The sequence below is a fragment of the Hyalella azteca genome, unplaced genomic scaffold, assembly GCF_000764305.2.
Source record: "Hyalella azteca isolate HAZT.00-mixed unplaced genomic scaffold, Hazt_2.0.2 contig12910, whole genome shotgun sequence".
Taxonomy (NCBI): domain Eukaryota; kingdom Metazoa; phylum Arthropoda; class Malacostraca; order Amphipoda; family Hyalellidae; genus Hyalella; species Hyalella azteca.
The window spans coordinates 52,989-59,891 of record NW_025942851.1 but is presented as its reverse complement, the minus strand read 5'-3'; positions in this window follow the sequence as shown (position 1 = coordinate 59,891).

Sequence of the window (6,903 nt, the reverse complement as noted above, 5' to 3'; positions counted from 1 at the left end):
CCACATGAAAGAATCTGCATAAAATCACGCCATGAAATTTATTTGAATTTTTTTCATGAAATTAACAAATTTAATTATTTATAGTTATGATAATCCGCGTGAAAATGTCGACTTTAATTATTTTGCTTGAGGAATTTGTTAATTGTAAGGTTGAATTTTTATTTAATGAATCGAACAGTTTAAATATTTGTGTACACTTAAATTTAAGGTTACGGATCGCTGTTTACTTATCAACAACTCGTACTTGAAGCAGGTTAATCTTCGCTGTTTGCATCCCTAAGTTTTCTCAGTGATCCCCATCATCACTAACGCTGGTTTGATGTAACGTGGCGCTTAGGTCGTTAGGTTAGGAAGCTAAATTGAACCTCACTCAATTCTCATCAAGAGCATTTGGCTGACTTGTTCCTCTTATCGACATCCCCTCTCGAGGGCTTCTGCTCGAGAGATTTCCTCAGTTTTGCCGGTATATCAAGGCAATCGCACTTGGTGAGGTTCTGCGCAACAGAACGCCTACGATTTCCTTACTTGATCGAGACCGTCGATTGTTGTCGGGAACGCGTGGCCCTGCGTTCTTGGGCCATTCAGACATTGCACGTTCCGCAAAAAATCGTGGCTGCACTTCAACGGAATGACTCGTGAAATATCGAGTTTGGCCCCAAAAAATATCGATTTCCTTACTTGATCGAGACCGTCGATCGTTGTCGGGAACGCGTGGCTCTGCGTTCCTGGGCCATTCAGACGTTGCACGGGTCGCAAAAACATCGTGTCTGCACTTCAACGGAATGACTCGTGATATGTCGAGTTTGGTCCATAAAATATTTACATAATGCATAAAATATTTACTTATTGAATACATCTATTGTGAGAAAAATGTGTTGAATGTAGTTTAATTAAGCCTATGACTTCAAATCTGTAAAATAAACTGTGTATAATTTAAATTAATTTGAGTCCGAAGTTACGCAGTTCGACATTCTATCTACAGGATGAATTTCATGAGCGACTTCATCCCATTTTAAAATTAAATCGAAATCTTGAGTCATTTTCAAATCAATTTGAAAGCAAGATAGAACATGCGGCATTAAGGGAAATATAGTGTTCGGTCAACCGAGGGAAATATTGTGTCCAGTCAATCTTTACAGCTTGTCGACATCAGCGCACCGAGTGCTTGTGGCGATGCTTAGTGAAAGTAGACAATAAACAACACTTTTAAGTAACTTTCAAGCTGCGATTAAAGTTCTAAGAGGTTGAAAGCTTCATGGGCGTTTGGCGCACTTTTAGTCTGTGCTGGGTCTTTTAATGAGGCAGCACACGTGCCGGGAATATAACGAGCCTCAAAACCATGAATGCAAAGAAAATGGCTCAAAACTTTCCCATAAAATTTTAAAGTCAATCATTATCGATCATGATAAGACCTATGATTTAAACTATACCTAAACTTCCAACCGACCTCCAAGCTTGCCAGCTTAAAACATATTCGAACGAACATCAACAATTAATGTATCAGTGAAGCAACACTTCTCGAATGCATAGAAAAAAAATTATTTGTACATGCGCTTAATTTTTACTATAGGCATCACTATACTCACCACTATACTCAACACTATACTCATCACCATAGGCATAAGTTCTGTGACATGTCACATATCGTCAAATTCTATGCCACGTCCAATTCTGTTTCACTGCCATCAGCCTTGGAAGCGGGCATGCTGATGACTCATAAATAAGCTGGTCAATATAGTTTTTTTAATGTTCTAAGGAAACTAAAACTATTAATGATTTAATTAGTACTTGAGCAAAAATCCTTCATTCTGCATGCCGGAAGGCTTTGGCTTAATTGCATCGAAAAGATCACTAAAATCCGCCTTTAAAACTTTCAAACCATCAAGCAGATACTCTTTAATTCGTAGTCATCCTGATTTATGACTGCCGAAACTATGAAAACATACCACTGTTACGACGATAAATGGTAAACTTGATTTGTTTGGTAATTGTAGAAAATTGTGTTCCATGATTCGATTTCATAAGCAAACTTCCACTGTTTAGCGTAAAAAACTTTTCTTCCAGAGCAACAGCACACTTGGAAAAAATGGCGTTAGTGTTTAGATTATAAGTGATATATTTTTCCGACGATTTTTTGGTGCCCTTATATATCGCTGTCCTAACGCTATAAAAAAGTAAATTAATTTTGTATCCTTGCAATTTCGCTAGTGTGGATTATAAACAATCAAGTTATATTTTCTGTAAGCTATAGTTACCTGTAGTGTTTTAAACTTTAAATTCAAAGTTATTGTAGAATGTAGATCATAAACTTGTTCTCCATTCTGAAAAATTTTTCATCCAAGAAATTTGTTTTACTCCATTATACCTTCTTAGCCTAGTACCCTATATTAACAACTTGTATGTATAGAGTTCGTTAGCAGCAGTGAATTCATTTTGATTAAATCTCTCATTTTAAGTGGCAGTATGGATGAGAGATTCTCTCTATAGAACCTTCAGAGCCCTCGCGAAGAACCCGATTGAAATTTTTAGCTGTAAGATAATGTAGACATAGTTTTAACGCTTCTTGCATTATGATTGCTTCATACCCGAAGTCTTAAAATCAATCATAAAAAAATTATGATTGAGCTGGGTTTTGTCCACATTTAGCCTAATAGCAAGCAAATTTTTTGGGATTGAAAGGTCTCGAATATTCGCCATGCATGGTGAGATGCTCTACACCGTCATGCTAATAAAGATTGAATGCATTTCAAAAAGTTGTTAAAAAAAGTTCTGCACCGTCGTTCTTTTCGCTATGAAAATAATTCAGGATATGTACTAATATTCGAAAGTTCAGCGTATGATTTTAATACACTGGTTTATCATTAAGTTTTTTACATTAAATACATATGTTCAATTAAGAGCGAATTACTGTGTCATTGATCCACGTTTTGAATTTTATTGAAATATCCTGCCTTCCTTCTACTTAGTTGTCAAGTGAGCCTTCTTCTGCACTCATTTATTTATTTTTGCCAGCTCATCACTTTCTATTATTGTGACACGCTCAATTGGTTGCCTTAATTGCTGGTCTCCTGTCATTAGATCTCTAGCCTCAAGTGCTGGCCAAAGTGTCTGGAATAAAATTCTAGATTTTGAGCAGATCGAGTAAATTATATATAGAGAGTATCTACGAGTAATACTTGCAAACAGCTTTATTTCGCATCAGAGTTCACCTCCGTGTGTTAGCATCGAAATACGTATAACCTCTGCCACATTTATTATTTATAATCCAAAAATAAGTAATCTCATCAAAAGTTACTGCGTATTTTTTTCTTTATTTTCCAGCAGCTAGCAAACAATGCACTAACATAATGCTCAGTAAAATTAAGCGACATTGTTGCGATAAAAAAATATGTTGCGTCAAAACTGACAGAATGAAATTTATTTCAACTTTCTTTCAACTTGACCTGGTTGGATGCTGGACGAAAATATTTTGCAATGCATTAATTATCTCGAAGCCTACGGTGCTTTCAGGTTCCAAATATCAACTACTAAATTTGAGCATGTTCAAGCTAGTAGACTCCATCATTATTTCTTTGGCTTGCTCTGTGTTGGGTCTCAATTAAACAATAAAGTTTTGCACAGTAAATATAGATTTTTTCAAGCTCAAGGCTGTTCTATTCAAGTGCTTTTCCTGGAACAATTCAGGATTTCTATTGACGGGCTACAGTACAGACGCGCTACAACGAAACTTCAAAGGCCACCACTCGCTTCAAAGACTTCATGACTCGCTTCGAGCGATCAGTTCATCCATGTGTTCTATAAATTCAATGTGTTGCAAAGCCGTAAATGTTTTTCAAACTTATTTTTCTTGATGAACTTCCTTTAGAGATGTGCTTTCATTTTTTACTTGCTGGAAACGGTACCTAGCATCATTTTGTTTTTATTATCAGACAATTAAAAAATAGACCATATTATAATAAAAATAAAAAGATAATCTTAAAAGATAATAATAACATCTGATAAAATAGACCTGAACTTTAGTGCGTTCAAGTCTTCTTTGTATGCGAAGAATTAGATTCACGGTTCTGCCTGCTGCTTGTCGATTCTTAAAATATCATTTATGGTGGCGACCAAACTACAATTGTAGATTTCTTTTAAAAAGAGGTAACATATTTTGCTATTTTTGTGTTCCGTCGTCCTGTATGAATGTGAGTGCCTTTAATGTGTCACATGCAGCGTCAGTTTCAATTCAAGACGCCGTCGAAAGGCTAAATGCAATGTTTATGTTGAAGTAATTGGTTCGACAATACTGTTTACTGGCATTGGATATTCACATTATCATATTCCTGTACTTTAAAAGTACGTGGTAAAAATGTTGTTGCAGAGAAATTTTCAGGTTATTAAACTATAATTCAACGAAAGTGAACTTTTCATGAATAAGTTAAGAAACAGCATTTAGCATTTATCTCTACTTGATTACTTTATTTTCAGCATAGAAATGATTTTGGTTCCAAGAAATACTTCTCATTCCCTTCACTCATGTTACAGACTCTCGGCTCGCTGTTTTTCGCTAAACTCTTTTCAAGGTCTCCTGTATTGCGGAATCCCTTTCAATATTTGATTGCTGCTCTGCGCCAATTGCCCCAACATTATAAGGTTTCATTGAGGCATCTCCATACGATACGTCTTCAGTACAGCTCCCTGCTGTCTCGCAGCTTCATCTCACTCAGATCATCATTGAACTGCAAGGACTTTAAATTGGGAGAAGTTCGAGTTTCACAAACGGACGGAGTAAAACTTTTCAATTGTGTTTCATGAAACGGAGTTGAATGTTTCATTGACGTTTCATGGAATGGAGTAATGAGACGTTGCATTCACGTTTAATGAAACGTAGTGCAACGTTTCAATGGCGTTTCATGGAGCAGAGTGGAACGTTTCATTGACGCTTCATAGAACAGAGTTTCTCCGTAAATAAAATTGCATTATAAGGAAAAAGGGAGATTTGATAGGGCAGTTTATGAGGGCATCGGTTTAGCCAGCCCCATGGGAGCGCGGCTATATTTAGCCCTAAAGAAGCAGGAACGGGTTGAGGGTCGCGCCATGCAACCGCGCTGGGAACACAGCGCCCGGAAACTGCTTACTCTTCTGCGTTGCCATGACGACGCCGCAGCGCATGCTGCTGCTGCTGCTCTGCATCTCTGGTCGATGTTTAAAGATAAAAACAAGTATAAACGCGCGTGTCTATTTGCGGTTATACGGTTAATAATATTCACATTGTTGTTTGGAAATAGACTGTTGCTATACGTGGATACGTAGACGTTTTATATTTAGTTATGCCATGATAAACATGCGTGTTCATAGCATCAGCGGCGTATTAGATTGGATTATTGGGATTTAATAGCTCATCTATACGGCGATGCAACTACAGCAAATGTGTCGATTTGGTGTAATTCATAACTATTTTTAATGTTTATTAATTTATTTCTGCCTGATGACTAAATAACTTTTTCTAAAATTACAGAGCTGCAATAAATATGAATCCATCTTTAATTATATACTATCATTAGAGAAACTGCAAATATTGTTATTTTCAGAACCTTCGGTCGTATTCGAGTCCGAGTTGTTCTAGAGCGAGAAGCCGTACGCGTGTGTGCACTCATTGTTGACTTAGCCTCTCCTGTCACCTCCATCGCCATGTCAACATGTTTACCACGACACGTGTCGAACACTGACATGTCAACATGTTTACCACGACACGTGTCGAACACTGACATGTCAACATGTTTACCACGACACGTGTCGAACACTGCCATGTCAACATGTTTACCACGACACGTGTCGAACACTGCCATGTCGACATGTTTTCCACGACACGTGTCGAATACTGCTATGTCAACATGTTTTCCACGACACGTTTCGAACACTGCCATGTCGACATGTTTACCACGACACGTGTCGAACACTGCCATGTCGACATTTTTACCACGACACGTGTCGAACACTGCCATGTCAACATGTTTACCACGACACGCATCGAACACTGCCATGTCAACATCATTACCGCGAGTGTTGACAACTGTCCTGTCAACATCATTACCACGAGTGTTGGCAACTGCCATGTCAACATGTTTACCACGACACGCATCGAACACTGCCATGTCAACATCATTACCACGAGTGTTGACAACTGTCATTTCAACATTATCACCATGAGTGTTGGCAACTGCCATGTCAACATCGTTACCATGAGTGTTGGCAACTGCCATGTCAACATTATCACCACGAGTGTTGGCAACTGCCATGTCAACATTATCACCACGAGTGTTGACAACTGCCATGTCAACATCATTACCACGAGTGTTGACAACTGCCATGTCAACATTATCACCACGAGTGTTGACAACTGCCATGTCAACATCATTACCACGAGTGTTGACAACTGCCATGTCAACATCATTACCACGAGTGTTGACAACTGTCATGTCAACATTATCACCATGAGTGTTGGCAACTACCATGTCAACATCATAACCACGAGTGTTGACAACTGTCATGTCAACATCATTACCACGAGTGTTGGCAACTGCCATGTCAACATCGTTACCACGTGTGTTGACAACTGCCATGTCAACATCATTACCACGAGTGTTGACAACTGCCATGTCAACATCATTACCACGAGTGTTGTGTGACATGCGCTAAAATCGTGCTTGCGCAAAGTTTTAGTAAGATCATTTTGCATAATCATTACGTTGTCTTGACATGTTTTCTTTTCGCTGTTTTATTTTTTTTGTCTTTGGTGAGAAAAAAACATGACAATCTTTGGTTAGAAACAATCATGACAATCTTTGTGAGAGACAATCATGACAATCTTTGGTGAGCGACATATAATGTTTATAATATAAATGTATAAATATATGTATA